At 46.8% G+C, this 16,550-nt stretch overlaps 1 long non-coding RNA gene and 1 other non-coding gene across 2 annotated transcripts in view; one reads left to right on the top strand and one right to left on the bottom strand.

Moving 5' to 3' along the window:
• Nucleotides 1–9,271: 9,271 nt before the first annotated feature.
• LOC124524755 (uncharacterized) overlaps nucleotides 9,272–16,550 on the bottom strand; it is a 32,184-nt gene continuing 24,905 nt past the window's right edge. The window contains exon 3 of the long non-coding RNA XR_006965311.1: nucleotides 9,272–9,650. This is a non-coding gene — a long non-coding RNA (uncharacterized LOC124524755). The remainder of the gene's footprint in view (nucleotides 9,651–16,550) is intronic.
• On the top strand, nucleotides 14,981–15,065 carry TRNAR-UCG (transfer RNA arginine (anticodon UCG)). Its single transcript has one exon. It is a non-coding gene; the product is annotated as a tRNA-Arg (tRNA).

Below are 16,550 nucleotides of genomic sequence, written 5' to 3'. Positions count from 1 at the left end.
AGAGGGAGAGAGAGAGGGAGAGAGAGAACGATTGGTCCTAAGTGAGTGCGTGAATGGGCGAGGGAGGGAGTTGCTCTGTGAGTAGAGGCTGTGATTAGGAAGGGGAGGGACAGCCCGGTTTCTGACAGGCTGCTCTATTCACTGCTCCCTCACACACACCTCTCTTCAGATATCACCATTCTCGGGAGTTCTACTTCCCTTCTGAAAGAAATCCTTCCAATTTTGTTCTACTTCCCCCTTTTATTTTTTCTTTCTCTGCCCAGTCCCCTTGCTTCACCCAGTTCCTCTTTTGGACGGGAAAGAAAACCCCGCTGGAAGGCACTGTCCCAATCTCCAGGGGTGACTGGGTTGAAACACTGTGCCCCCAGGGCCCTCCAGCCCACCTGGCCTCTGCTCCAGGGGACCCACCGCCCGGCCCATAAGGCGGGGCCGCCGAGGATCCCGGGAGGTGGGTGGACAGGTACCTGGAGGTCGGGAAGAGGGGCAGGCTGGTCACCGGGGGCCAGTGGATCGTCCTGGCTGGAGGGAGTCCCAGAGGTGACCGGTCTCCCATTCATTCATATTTAAATGTTCAGGGTCCTCGGCTCGGGTAGGGGATCTGAGGGGGGCGGGGAGAACTTCGGTCTGGGGTCACCTAACACCCTCTACTTTTCCCAACCGCAAAGTGCAGCCGCGCACTGAAGGATCCACGGGCAAGTCAACCTGCTCGGTCACCTGAAACTCCTCTCCCTCTCCTCGGCCGCCGCCCCCTTCTGCCCTGCGCGCCCGCACTCACAAATTACAGCCTACCTCCAGCCCCGACTTTACAGATAAAAGTGCAGAGTTCATTTGGCCTTTTCCCACATTATTCCCTACAAACAGTGGGCTCCTATGACTCGGATAACTGGTCCTCTGGGAAAAGAATCTCTGAAATATACTGGCAAATTATTTTCTCCGCCATGTGGGAGTTTTTCAGCCATCCCCCTACCCTGTCCTGGACCAGCCTGCTCATGGACTGGCCCCTTGACGGCTTCTTTTTCCCTCAAAGGAAAGGCACAGATGAAATCATCATGGATTTCAGCGTTCACAGAAAAAGAAAAATGTGAATTTTTAAACAATGCCTCTCTGAGTTTTTTTTATTCTCCCCCCCCCCTTTTTTTTCATTTTCTGTCTTATTGCTTTTATCATGCAGAAGTATCTTTAAGAGGTCCATCTGTTAAAGCTTTCCTTCTCTCTCGGTTTCTTTCCCACACATAAGCCCTCAGTTTCTGTAGATACAGTCAGCTTATATCTGACACCTAGTGTGTTCAGAGCATCATAGTTAAGCAATGTGCTTTGGGTGGAAAAAGTTAAGAAATACCATTACTACAAGCCTAGGATCTGAGGGCCAGGGGAGGAGGGTGAATAAATTGTGACATTAAGTTAAAATTACAGTTTGCATAGATAACAATGCTTTTCTGAATCGGACACACTGTCCCCCTTTTCCAAAACAATTACTTGCAAGACTTTCTCTGTTCCACGCCATCTATCACCTTTGGGATTTCTCCTCCAGGAACATCGATTACTCTGCTCTTCTTAAGATTTTTGTCAACATTTCCTAAAGAGCCTAATTTTTTTTTTTTTTTAAGCAGGGAATGGTGAAAGAGAATGGGGAGGGGGGCATTTATTTGCCTTGTGATCTATTAATAAAACATCTTTGAAATACAAAACTTAACATACTCTACCTCGTTGGCGTCATATATACAGCACCCAAAGAATTTTGTAGTCCAATTAAGTTTTACAAGAGAGTCTGAAATAAACCTAAAAGTTTAATGACTCCAAACAACTCAGGAGTCCTACTAGTAGCATTTAGATAAGGGCAAGTTATCAATATTTGGATTCCCTCTGCATGTCGAGTATGTGTGTGTTCCCTGAATTTACTGTTTGTGAATGTAACTCTTAAAAACAGCTTTCCCTGTGGCATATGTACTTGTATATAAGTGCTGAATGGGCTGTATAAACACACAATCTCTCTGCATGCTCTACTATTAAAAGCTGTATTATTAACCTGCCTGAATAATATAAAAAGGTACCAAATTACAACGTGCATTGGAAGTGCAGTAAGTCAACTCCTTGTAACCTTCCTGACTATGAATGTGTCAACAGCTCCTAAGTAAGAGTTAAAAAAGCATTACCTTTCCGGTCCTCTGTCTTTCACCGGCAGACTCCTGTATCGTGTGGAAAGAGCTGTGTGAGGAGTTCCTCTTCATGGTATTGGCACTCTCAAGTTTTATACTGTGCTACTCATTTGCACACTCACACATTGGTACCACTCAAACAGAGGAGGGCTGGGGCTTTGTTTGGGATTGGTTAGAATCAGCATGACATCAGCAGATGACTGGTTTTTCCACTGTGAGACATATTTCATAATTCATTATCTGATGGAAAGCCTTTCTTGGCTGCTGGGACACAACTTGGTGATCACTGAGCCAGTCAAACCTCTGACTGACTAGACTACCTTTTAGAAAAACACTGGAACTGAACAGCTATATCTCACTGAGTGTCCAACTTCCAACTTTTACTACTCGAGCACACACTTCTCATTATATTCAGGCTCGGGTTTTATGTCTTCACATAAAACATCTGTTACTTCATGAAGTTGCCTCTATTTACAAAGTCTTTGATTGTTTCTTACAGGGAAGAAAATCTGCAGTGCTCTTTAGAATGATTCTGATTTTACTTATGAAAGTAAGAGACTTCATTGAGGAAAAAAAAAAAAGGGAAAATATGTATACCTATATGATGATGGTCCCCCCTCCCCTGACTTCCACTATTATTTTACATCTTGACATTGAATGCCTGCTTCATAAATCATTTGTCACCAAGAACTTTGAAAACAGCCATTCTCTGCTAGTGAACTTTACAAATATCCTTCCCAACTAGCAAAAAAAAAAAAAGGAAGACTCACACCCCATTCTTCTTTATCAGGACTTCAAACCCTACGATTTCTAAATTGTTACAAATACAACGTGAGATTAGTGAAAAGGAATGAACATTCTTTGAAACGGGGGTTATGTCGGTTAGGGTTTTTGTTGGGCAGAAAGGTTGCTAGCAAGGCCGAGAAATAACACAGTTGGAAGGAATCTTCAGACGAGAATAGTGGGGAAGGGCTGTTTGAAGGAGTACAACTGAAGCATAAGCCGGGGTACTCATGACAAGTGGAATAAAATGTGCAAAATTGGGAGCTAATGCAAGCCATATGACCAGATATGTTGTTTTGTATGCAGGATTTAACATGCATAAAATAAACTTTTCACTGTACCCACAAGCAAAATATAGAGGCTCTGGCCTCCTGATGTGTAGTCGAAGCAGGTTCCTTTAGGACACCAGAAGTTTGCTATGTAGGAGGGTGTGCCTTGGCTAAACACAGCGACGGTGGGGATGATGAGCTGTACGCTGGGGATGGGGGGGGGTATTCTGAGAACTGTATAGGCAGAAATAAAATAGGAAACTAAATCATTGGGCTGTAGAGGCACAGAGGGAACCTGGGAAGGAAAGATATAAACAGGATCGGTGTTGGTTAACTCCCAAACTGCCCATCAATTTGGAATTGGATGGACTCGACCCCTGCCTAAGGAAGGATCTTCACCATCCTTTTTGATAAGCACTGTTGGAGAGCACTGGCCTGCAGGGCCTCTGAAACCACTCCCAGGCGTGAACCCTGGTGTCCTGGAAATCCCATCACGTGTATGAGCTCTGGGTGCGCAAAACAAATGCAGTTCAGACCCTGGCTCCACTGCCTCCTATAGCCACACAACGCCCTAAGGCTTCGGGTGTCCTCGTCTGTAAAGCGGGAGCCACAGTACTCAACTGACAGGGTCAAGTGCGTGTTCAGAACATAGGAGGTGGTGTTATTTTTGAGGTGCCTGGTGGCTCTTTGTCAACAGTTGTGTCACAGAAATTCGCAGGGCCCTGACTAGAGGGGCGACCCTCTACGTGCGTGACTCAGATCCAGTTGGCCACCGGATGCCTCTGAAGTGCCCACCTACCAGGTCAGCCCACCAGCAATGATGTCATTCTCCACCTGAATCCCCAGCCTCAGAGCTGAGCCACACCGAGGAAATGCCTCCTCACCGGTGGAAATTAAAGTGGGGGTGGTGGAGGAAGCAGGCAGGTTAAAATAACTTCTGTCGAGTATCGCGGACTGGGAATGATCTCTTCCCTTCCGAACTCCAGGGCCCAGGGGTAAGCCGGTCAGCCCAACTCCTGACAGGCATCTACTTTTCCTGCCTGGGTTTGGTTTCTCTTTCACTTCCTGCCCCCTCCCCCAGCAGCGTCCCCACCCCCGGCCCTGCGGGCCCGCTGCTCGGCCTGCTACTGTACCTTGAGCAGCACCTGCTGGCAGCTCCCAGGGATCACGCCGGAACGCGGCCGCTGCTCGAGCCCGGCTCGCGGGGCCAGGGTCTGGGCCAAGCCGCTCCGAGCGGCCGCCTCTATTTTTACCCCGGGCACCAGCAAGGGCAACTTCTCTTAAGAGCAGCTCTTGATTTTTCCCCCCTTTTGGCAGCTAAAGAATTCAGAGAGGGGGAGAAAAAAAAATAAAATAAAATCACTATTCAGCGAGTGCAGCTGGGAATCTCTGAACCCAGCCCTCAGTGCCAGGCTCGAAAGCCCGGCCAGTGTCGGGGATCGGGACGGGGACCCGCGGGGCCGGCTCCAGCGCGGATCGAGGCGCGCCAGGAGCGCTCACGCCCCACGAGCCGTCCCCTTTCCGAGTGTGCAGTCGGGTCCTACCCGCTTCTGCGCTAGCACAGTGGCCCGCTGCCACCGCGTTTTTCACCTAGTGCAGGCGGCCTGATTTACTGGCGACTTCACCGAGCTCCCCACTACTCGCTGGAGCGTTAGCACGGCTCTGTTCTCGCCTCGAGGAGCAGCCCCTGGGGAACCTGGTGGAGCAGCTTGCTGCGAGAAGGAGCCGGGAGGGAAACCGTGGTACCTTCTTTTACTGTAATTGCAAAAGGCGCGATGTGCCAGAGATTTATATTTAGACGTTGTATGTTTCTACTTTTATGTAAATGGAGCAATTAGGGCCTGTCTTTGCTGCTGCTAACTCCAGTGCTTGGGCCTTGCTGGGGAGCTGGTGTTTTCAATCACAATTAGTGAGCTGGTCAAAAAACAAAGTTCATTTAAGGATAAGAGCTCCATGGTGTGCAGGGAGGAGAGACCAGCGTCCCCCCCCCCCCCCCCGTGCCTCCCCGTGGCCTGTGGCGACACACACCTTAGGGGAGCGGCTAACCTATCTCGGTGGTTACCCGTATCAGCAGCTGTGCCCGTGTGGAGCTGGCACAGACCAAGAAGCAAGGATGTTCATTTTTCTTCTCGAGCAAACCGTATGGCCTTCGGCTTTCATCCGTGCTATTAATTGGTCTCTTTGCTCACTTCTCCTGGAACGAGGAGACAGGCCTAGGAAAGGGGGCCGTTTTTCATGGCTCTGTTATTTTCGCGGCTGCTCGCTCACACCTTGCTGTAATTCCGTGAAAAATACACGCCGGGAGACATGAACACCCCAAGCAGGTGACCGGGAAGTTGTCGTCTGATTCAGCTGAAATGACACGAGGCTGGGGGGGTTCAGAGCATGGACTATGCTGCTGACGACTCAGGGTGTTCTAGTTCCTTCCTATGAAAAATCTGTTTCCCCCGAAAGCATGATTTCTGGTTCATCCCGTCTGGGAAACGGAACATAAAACGTGACCGTGGAGAGAAATCAAAAGGATTCGAGGTGTTCTGAGCAGCTGCCGGGGTTATTCTGGGCTCAGGGCAGGAAAACCTTGCCGGTGGGGAGAGGTACCTCCCCGGAGAGGCAGCTCGGAATCCAGAAAACGTGGGCAGGATCCAGAGCGGTATTTGCTGCAGTGAGATTTCAGAAGTCTCATGAAATGCTTCAGATTGAGTACAGGATTGGCAAGCCCTGCCGGTTTCCTGGACAGCCAGAGCCTGCCCATCGCCCGGGCCGTATGTTAGGTTACAGAGATTTTCGACAAAGAAGGATCAGCCTTCCACATTCACAACTGAACTGGGAAGCTGTTTGCTTTTAAGTTCAATCAAGCAATGAATGCAGCTAAACACAGAGGGAGAGGGAAACATTAAAATTCCTCCCAAAACTCATTAGAAAACAACAGGGTCAGAAATAGTTAATCCAAACCCCAGTTCCTAAGCCTCACATTTCTCTGAGAACCACTGGAATATCCCACAAAGCCTTGTGCTGCGTATGACAGCTCTGTTTCCAGAGTGTTTGGAAATGCCTTATCTAAACCCAGGGAACCCAGATGCTACAACTAAAATGAGTAGGGAAATAAAAGAAGTGGGGGGGGAACCCAGTAAATTGTTATCCACCAGTCTACAGCAGGCTTCTCAACTGGGATGATATTCCCCCCCCCACCCCCCGCAGGAGACATTTGGCAACATGTGAACACATTCTTGCCTGACATAACTGGGAAGGAAAGTGTTACTGGCATCTAGTGGGTAGAGGCCGGGGATGCTGCCCAACATCCTGTAGTGCACAGATCAGCCCCTGTGACGGAGAAATTATCTGGCCCCAAACGGTAATGGTTCTGCAACTGAGGAACCCTGATCTAGAGTTAAAGTTTCCCCTAATTCCCTTCCCGTCCATGCTCCCAGGGGCCTTGGCAACGATGCAAAACATTAATAATTCAAGTGATTCTGCCTCCTCATGTGTCTTGTGCTTCCTGATTAATGGAAGCCCACGCCCCACAGAGATACCAACACAGAAAGAGTGCCTCTCGGGCAACATTGTTGTCACCCTCGCTAACATTCCAGCATGGCCTCCATACACTTCCTGTTGGCTTTGTGTTCGAACCAAAGCAGAACTTGGGTGACCAGCAACAAGATGAGATGAGTTGGCCCACACCCAAGTTGTTAGGAGGCAAAGAGCCTCATGGAAAAGAGTAAGTGAATGAAGCATGAGTTGCTCGAGTTAGCAATTCAGTATCAGATAAATCCACGCACTAGAGAATTCCCTGAAGGAAAATTCACGAAAGTGAGATTAGCAAGCCTTCCTCCCGAGCAAACAAATATGATGGAGCTTGATTTTATTTGTTTAATACCTTAGGGGAATGACACACAGTCAATATCCAAAGAGATACAACAGAATGCTCTCCTAAATCCTACTGCATGTTTCAAGCAAGGTTACATTCTCCAAACTTCCTTCTTAAAAGGGACGGGTGTGACTATTCAAGGAAGGGCATGCCCCTTCAGGTGCTGCTTTCCTGTAAGGACTGGGGGGAACCCTGTGCAGGATCCCACATCTCAGAAAATAATGACAACAACAATAATAATAATGATAATGATAATAATCAACAAATGTCGGTGAGACCCTCCAGAGGGAATCTGCCTGGATCAAACTAGCTTAGAAGTGAAATGCCGTTCTCCACATGATGAGGCCAGTTTGCCTGGATCATCACTTAGTCCCTGAGCCACTGGGATCATCCAGAAAGGAGAGGATCAGTCAGAGATTGTTTTAAGATGAAGAGACACCCTTGAGCGGAATATGTTAGGCACCCCAATGCCATTTCATCACCTCCAACATGTGAGTCACAGTCTCCTCAGGTAGATGGTTATTTTGGAACCAGAGGCCTCACTCAATCCACTTCCAAATGATTCAGAAGTGCCTGGATTTCTTCCCAAGAAGTAACCATGTAGTACTTATGAAAAACTCAATATATAGAGAGAAGCCATCCGTTGCAACCTCTACCAAAAACCATATATGGAAAAAAAAAAAGCACTAACACTAATACAAACTGAATAAATATGCCGTCAAAGTCCTTCCTGACCAACACATATTTCCAAGTTGTTTATCATAACTCACTTCTAATCCAATCAGGAAACATCTGGTACAGTGGTAGATCTTTATTGCCCAAGAAGATCATGAAAAATACTCACAAGAGAACATAGACCAGATTGCTGTCGCCGTTCTTCTCACCCGGATCCCCTCGGGCAGTAACTTCCATGTTGTTGACTTGAGGACATATACGTTTAGCAAATAAATTCCACGGGGCCAATAAGAGCAGAAATCTTGATTCTAATCCAACTTCACCTTTCTACAAAGATGCCCCCACGACCTGCTCCCAAATTGTGGCTTTGGAAGGGAAGACACAGAAAAGGCTGGGAGCAGTTTTTTGTGTGTGGTGTTTTGTTTTGTTTTGTTTTAATCAGTGAATTGCTGTGTCCCTCGTGTGCTGATAGAAAGAGTCCAAAGGTCCTGCCCTTCTGTCGGAGCACCTCCGAGGCACGTCCAGGCCCGCACGACGGGGAGTGCCCTTGTTCCGGTCACTGTGTACTTTTGTGCACACTGACCGGGAGCATTGGCGGTGGTTCAGCTCAGTTAGTAAATATTTCCAAGTGCCTCACTCTCATTTTAGGAAGGTCAAGTTTGCAAAGGTGAACTGGCAAGCAGGACCTCTGTAAGCCTTTATCAGCTTGGAAAAGCAAACTGTCATTAAGCACAATGTACTGAGAGTTTGGAACCTCTGGATTCTACAACTCACCTTAAACTTTCAAAAGATAACTGATGGCCACAGTCTCTTTTCTTAATAGTCACTGAGTTCCTTTTTAAAGATGAGCTAGAGGGGCGCCTGGGTGGCTCAGTCGGTTGAGAGTCTGACTTTGGCTCAGGTCATGATCTTGTGGCTTTCATCACGATCTCATGGTTTTCATGAGTTTGAGCCCCGTGTTGGGCTCCATGCTGACAGCTCAGGGCCTGCCCCTCCCCCACTCGTGCTTGCTCTCTCTCTCTCTCTTTCTTAAAAATAAATATTAAACAAACTTTAAAGATGAGATAGAATGTTGAATGAAGTTAAGAGCCGTTATATTAGAAGGAAAACAGCTTCAAAAACCCTCTCTCTCATAGACCAGGGGTCAATTTCGGATCACTTAAAGAGCAGAGGCAGAAAGCCAATCATGTCATTTGGTCAACTGCAGCATCGTTCAACTATGAACTGAGAAAAATTAAAATGGTGCTCCCTGTAGCAAAGAGTTCACCCAGTAAGTTCCCCAAATTTCAAGGAGCTTTTGTTTCATTAGATGCTCTTAGCTTCATGTTAGTCACAGGGAAAAAAAAAAAAAATGCCCACATACACACGCACGACTAAATGTAGTCAGTTTGCTCAGCTGTTGCTGACGTCACTGCTGCCCACTAGGAATGAGTTACTGTAATAATCCCCCTTTTATTAATCATAGGCTGGAGGAAGCAGAAAGTGGGTGACATCATTAGGCAAAAGACCGGGCTAACTCATGCTCCAATTTACTCAGCTTTATTATAACATTTCTCAAGTGACATATGAAAGCGATTACCATTTCACACTTTCCCCCTCTGAGCCATCATCCCTAACCTTCAATCCAAACTCCCATAGAAGAGCTTAGCTTTCAGATGGAGGCACAGAAAGGCCAACTCTCACCAAGGTTCCAATGTCCTCCCCGGAACAGCTTCTTCCTTGGCTCAAGATGGAGGCAGTCTCTAGAACCACAGCATCCCAAATGACTCTCAGGTGATGCTGGCTCTGGTGGCATCTGACCGGACGGGGCCGCCCGCCATGAAGAGGACCGAATGATCTGGGTGGGTGTAGCTACCCATGGCCTCCTCGTAACCAAAGGCAGGGCTCCGCACCTCTAGGGATCTGAAATAGAAGAAACTCCATCTGAAGATGTGCGGAAAGGTAACGGTTCAGTGAGTGGGTCCTGCAGCTAGACTGCCTGGGTTCAGATTCGGCCTCCATCACTTTCAAGCTAAGGGACACTGGGCAAATGGCCCAGTAGTAGCTCGGTCCCTGACAGATGAGCGCTGGTAACAATGGCACCCCCTTCTGGGGATTGCTGTGAGGAACCATGAGTTGACAGAAAGTGTGCTTGGTTGGTACATAGTAGGTGTGACTTCTCTTCTCTAGAAAGTTCTGCTGACTGGACTGAACTGTCGGTGTCCTGCTCTGTGGAGCACAGAAAGACAGGCAAACGAACTATGAGAAGCCATCAGGGCAGACTGGTCCTGGCCAGACCCATGCGACTGTACATGCTGGCTCTGTCGCTGGCTGGGACGTCACCGGTCAGTCTCTCCCCTCGCCGTGCTTCTGTCTCCACCTCCTGCATTTGCCAGAGGAGGCGCTTCTGACGAGGAACAAAGGCACGTGACTAAAACCAAAAGAAGACTTTGGTTCAGGGATGCTGAAGAGCTCAGCATCAAGCCATTTTGAACAAAGTTATCAGTCTGGTCACTCCCCCCATCCCACCCCCCCCCCCGCCCCCCGCCCCGGCTCTCAAGCACACATTCTTTGTATGAAATGTAAGAAATGTAAAACCCCTATCAGCATCCCTCCCCAAATAATCATTGTTAACATGTTTACATGTGTGTGTATATGTGGGTGTAGATATGCATATATAAGTAAAGAGAAAGCAACAGAAGCGTCTCCATAATGCATATGCATCAGAGAAAGCATGTTTTTACTGTGGGTGGGGCTATACCTCATTCTCTTAAACCCCGGACCTTGCAGAAGCAATTGTGTCGATGTCTTCCACTCATCCTTTACCTGCAGCCTCCTCCTGAGGGTATTTTAAGGAGTCAAAATAGAGCTGTCTTGGGCGTATGGGAGAGACAGAATGATAGCCCAAAAGAGAAGTCTGGGGCTTTGTAGTACTTAGATAGTAAAGAAACTGGCTCCGGTGAGGCAGAGTCCAGTAATCATCCAGGCTAATTTATTACTCAGATTCACCTTTGCTCAAAGTAGTGAGTTATAAGCACTCCACCGGGTGAAAGGGTTAGGCTCCCCGACGTGATCTGCTAGTGCAGGAAGGAACTGCCAGGCCACGGTAGCCGGTAAGTGAAATAGTAGCCCGATTCATAGCAACTTCAGGATCTCCAAATTGGAAGCTTCCTTGAGAGAGCAGAGGATGCCAGGATATCTGCTGCCCCCTAACTGATACCACGAAGAATAGCATGTGCTTTTTAAGGAGCAAGGTAGGGTTCAGGGACCCTTGGTGACTGGGTCAGCCTGTTAGGTGGTAGGTGTGAACTGGGCCATCTCCACCAACCTGTTTGTGCCCAGTAAGGCAAAGCCATTGCCTGTGTCGCCTCGGCCTTCTGCTGAGGAGCTCCTAGCAGCTGCGTAGGTGAAACCAGGATACAGGGGTGACCGAGCGGAAGTCATTCGGGCTGCGTGTTTGTTAAGAGGGTGACCGGAGGAAGCTCTCACAGGCCATTCAAAACTACATATCCCTCTGCTACACAAATTTCCGGGAGGCCCTGAAGAGGAATGTGGCCACCAGGGAAGTGAGGCATTTCAGGTTAGTTTCTACTGACTTGGGGAGCATCCCCCCCCATCCCTCGTAGGTAATTGAGAGATCCTGCCTGCGGGAAGAGGCGGAGGCGCCCTCTTCTGGTGCATCTGTGCAGAAGGAAAGTCTATGAAGGGCGCAGTAAGGGGCGCCTTCTCTCTGATCCCTCCACTCCCAATACAAACTTACCACTTTTTAAAAAGCATCCGTCTTGATTTTAAAAGTAACGCACATTCTTTGTATGAAATACAGAAACTATGGATAAATACAAACGTGTAAATCACACTTAATCATCTCTCCCAGAAATAACTATTAAAATTTTGATATATATGTATCATTTACATACACATATATACCATCTACCTACCATGCATATACATGTGTGTATGTGTATATATATATATATATATATACATATATATATATACCATATATATTTATACACCATGCTTTACATACATATGTAAAACTAAATTGCAGTCATGTCGTAAACACAATTTTGTATAATTTTCATTTGTGATGAGATTTCATGGTGATTATTTTCAATGGCCTAAGTTGTCCTTGAAAATATTAATGACCCGGGGTCGCCCAGGGGGCTCAGTGGGTTAAGCATCTGACTTTGGCTCAGGTCAGAATCTCAAGCTCATGAGTTCCAGCCCCACATCAGGCTCAGTGCTGACAGCTCAGGGCCTGGACCTGCTTGGAATTCTGTCTCTCCGCGCTCTGCCTGTCTCTCTCTCTCTCTCAAAAACAAATAAACCTGGTCTCTCATTTAAAAAAGAGAAAATATCGGGGCGCCTGGGTGGCGCAGTCGGTTAGGCGTCCGACTTTCAGCCAGGTCACGATCTCGCGGTCCGTGGGTTTGAGCCCCGCGTCAGGCTCTGGGCTGATGGCTCGGAGCCTGGAGCCTGTTTCCGATTCTGTGTCTCCCTCTCTCTCTGCCCCTCCCCCGTTCATGCTCTGTCTCTCTCTGTCCCAAAAATAAATAAACGTTGAAAAAAAAATTTAAAAAAGAGAAAATATCAATGACTGGGAAGTAATATATCACATAGATGTGCCTTTATTTTTGAACTAGTCTACTATTATTGTAGATTGAATTTGTGTTCAAAACTTCACAGTTATAGTACTATTTTACTCTTTTTAATGCATCTCTGCTTATTTTTTAAAGATAAATTCCTATGAATTGGATTATTGGATCTAAGAGCATGGGCATATTTCAGATCTTTATATGTATATTACCAAATTGTCCTCCTGAAAGTTTTTACCTGTTTCTATTACAACTAATAGTGTCAGGGCATGATTCTTTTACTGTGTTCTAGCCTGATGTGATCACAATATTTCTCCCAAGCCAAAGATGATATATGGTTTGTGTTAACTTCTATTTTTTACTTATCAGTTAAGATAAAATATAGATCATTGTCCATTTGAACAGCTTTCTTCTGAGTAGCTGTTGGTATCTTTGCCCATTTATTTATGGGCAAAATCTAAAGACTGTGTGACACGGTCCACATGTACCCGTCCTGACTGGCTACCATACTGGACAGTGTGAGTAGGTGGGTCTACAGTCAGGTTCTGACAGAACAGAAGCCACAGAAGGACAACAAAGAAAGGGACTAAAAGGAAAAATCATTAAAGAAATGGTCGGTGGACTCGGGGGTCTGAACTTGGTGAAGAAAGAAGTGCAGCCCGAAAGCAACTAGTAATCGGGGGAAAATGTAATCATTCAGGCATCAGAGGCATTGATGAGGGTATGTTTGGAGTGAGTCGGAGGGAGTTGACCGGAAGTGTCTCTCAGAGAATGGAAGGGTGAAGTTTAAGATTTCAAAAGGCAAACAGTTGTAAACGGTGAGAAAGTGCAAGGTGTGGCCATGGGGCTGGATTTCTTATGCGGAGCGAGTGTGAATGTCCTTGGCGTTAAGGAATTTGAAGGTCTGTGAGAGAGGGTCGGATGCAATAAAAAAGCACAGGTGGGGTAAAGCCCAGAACATGTGCAACAGAGGCCCAAAGCCTCAAAGCTGATTTTACGCGAGGGTGAGAACGTGATACAGATGATGCCATTGTTGGTTATATTTATCAAGCACTCACCTCTGCTGGGCATGGTTCAGAGAGCTTGATATATGTGTCATCTCCTTCAGTCCTTTGAGCAACCGTCTGAAGTAGGTTTTCTTATTATTGCCATTGACAAATGAAACCACAGAGGCTTTGAAAGACCAAATAACCTGTCCACGGATGTGCTCTGGTGGAGCAAGGATTTTAACCCCACTGAGGTCTATGCACGTTACTTCTACACTCAACTGCCTTCTTACTTAGAGCAGCAATGGATAGCAATAAGAATCCTGGGTGGCCCCTGTCCAACCCCATGCTCGCAAGGATCTAGGAGCTGCTGGAAAGGAGGCATGCTTGATTGGAGCAAGAACATCCGTGGAGGACCCAATGTCAGAGATTGGGGGGGGGGGGTAAGCATTTAGGGTGAAAACAGAGTGGTAGCTTATTCACAGTGGAGCAAAGTGAGTGGGCGCCATGGGAGGAGGAGGGGTGGGAGCGAGCACATCCAAAAGAGGAGGGGTGGGAGCGAGCACATCCAGAGGAGGAGGGGTGGGAGCGAGCACAGAGCCCATTGGATGGGATAACTGTGAAGGACAGCTCTCTGAAGGTCTTGTTTGGGATGGTGAGAAAGACTGACGAAAATTAATTGACCTTAAATTTTCATACTTGAAATACAACATATATGGTATCTGTATACTCATTTATCATGACATAAGAAAACTTTTACGTGTAATGATGACCTGTATTGGCAGCTATTGAAGAGAACTAAAGATGAAAGTAATTTTAATTGAGGAGTCCCTGGTTAGTATCGTAGCTTTCAACTTGTTTTGCCATACCTGCTTTCATGAGGATATCACACAAAGTAGAAATTTCTGGAAGCATTGAAGTAAGAGTGAGAGTGAATCTTTATGTACCTTTTTTTTAAAATCATTTTTGAACGTTTATTTATTTTTGAGAAAGACAAAGATGGAATGCGAGTGGGTTAGGGGCAGAGAGAGAGGGAGACACAGAATCCGAAGCATGCTCCCGGCTCTGAGCTGTCAGCCCAGAGCCCGACACGGGGCTCGAACTCACAAGCTGTGAGATCATGACCTGAGCCGAAGTCGGACGCTCAACCGACTGAGCCACCCAGGCGCCCCTTAAGCTATGTATCTTGGTGGTCAAGATAGGTAACTTCCTTTGGTTTCTTATAATTGCACTGAATTTCTACCATGAGCCTTCAATTCGCTATATGCCAGTGAATGAACCTCACTCTATTTAGAGTCTCCCAATTGTCCCTGCACCTGGGAGGTGGAGGGAAGAGGTGGGCGGGTGGGGGGTGGTGGGAGAGTTCACCTAGTTTTCCAGTCTGTAGGCTGGAATGAATAAAAGGATCATCATCTGTCTCGCTTTTGCCCTCCCTCAGATGTCCTGGTCTTGGCAGCTCGTGGCTAAATTGTTCTTCATTCTTAAGTTGTGGCCTCTTAATTATTTTGCAAGTTCTGGCCAGTGTCATAAGGCAAGAAATAAAAACAGTGGGCAAATCTCAGGAAAGCAGGAACAAGTTACATTTATTTCTTGGTAGATAGTATGAGTGTGCTGCAGGTGGGATTTTTCAATGCACAGATTCATGTGCAAGACACAGGCTGTTTGGGGCGCCTGGGTGGCTCAGTCGGTTGAGCGTCTGACTTCGGCTCAGGTCATGATCTCACGGTTCGTGGGTTCGAGCCCCGCGCCGGGCTCTGTGCTGACAGCTCAGAGCCTGGAGCTTGTTTCAGATTCTGTGTCTCCCTCTCTCTCTGCCCCTCCCCCACTTGCACTCTGTCTCTCTCTGTCTCAAAAATAAATAAACATTAAAAAAATAATAAAGAAAAAAAAGACACAGGCTGTTCCTTTAGCTCTCAAATTACCACAAATCAATGGTGAATCATATCTCTGTTACCACTCTTTGCTTCCCCCTCATTCCATTTCCTGCATCTTAGCCAAAGGAAAGCCCCTGTATTCATAGGTCCCCAACTGCCCAGTGCTAGGACACCATTGTGTCGGCCACAAGGTCCTGCAAGGACTGAGACCTTGTCAGTCTATTGGGACACCGCCCAGGCTCCTGCAAGGGTCCACTGCTCCTCACGGTGGGTGCCCACCTTCATCCACCTCCCTTCTCTGCCCTGGGCCATGTCCTGTCTTCACATCCTATTCTGGACCCCCACCATTGCATCTTCCAAATTTAGCAGGGGTCTGCCTGCAGAAATATCCAAGGCAAAGGTATACAAAAGACCTGGCTTCCTACTTTCTTATGGGGAAAAGAGCATGCTAGAACAAATTCAAACCAATATTAAACTAAACTGTATTCAACATTGCATGACCAGATGAACCCTGATTGTATCAATTCACATATGAACATGAGAGCTCATCCTGATGACAAAACAAATATCCACAAACTAATCTACCATTCATAATAGAAAAAAAAAAACAAACGATGGATGATACCCATAAATCATTGTACAAGAAAGAGAAGATGTAGAAACAAAGTGACTTAGGAGCACTTGGGTGGCTCAGTCATCGAATATCTAATTTTAGCTCAGGTCATGACCTTGTGGCTCAGGGGTTTGAGCCCCGCATCAGGCTCTGTGCTGATAGCTCGGAGCCTGGAGTCTGCTTCGGATTCTGTGTCTCCCTTTCTTTCTAGCCCTCCCCTGTTCATGCTTTGTTTCTCTCTTTCTCAAAAATAAATAATAAATGTTAAAACAAATTTTTTTTAAAGAAACAAAGTGGCTTGTCCAAGTTTACACAGCTACACAGTGGCAGAGCTAAACTACAAATTCAAGTCCATCCAGATCCAAAATTTATACACCCAATCACTATAATACACTGGTTTAAAACATCAATATCTGGGGCGCCTGGGTGGCTCAGTCGGTTGAGCGTCCGACTTCGGCTCAGGTCATGATCTCATGGTTCATGAGTTCAGGCCCCACATCGGGCTCTGTGCTGACAGCTCAGAGACTGGAGCCTGCTTCTGATTCTGTGTCTCCCTCTCTCTCTGCCCCCCTGCCCCACACACGCTCTGTCTCTCTCTGCCTCTCAAAAATAAAGAAAACTAATAAAAATTTTTTTTAACCATCTATATCTCTATTTATCTGTCTCTACTGAATTTGTTGAGCATATGTTATATCCCAGGCAATTTGCTAAATACTCACAGACAGTACCTGTCAATCGTGTAATATCTACTG

The sequence above is a fragment of the Lynx rufus genome, unplaced genomic scaffold (genome assembly GCF_022079265.1).
Source record: "Lynx rufus isolate CCGP_SWC_20201006 ecotype Redwood Valley unplaced genomic scaffold, mLynRuf1.p SCAF_4, whole genome shotgun sequence".
Lineage (NCBI taxonomy): Eukaryota > Metazoa > Chordata > Mammalia > Carnivora > Felidae > Lynx > Lynx rufus.
Note: the sequence above shows the minus strand (reverse complement) of the source record. Positions and strands in the feature narration are given on the sequence as shown.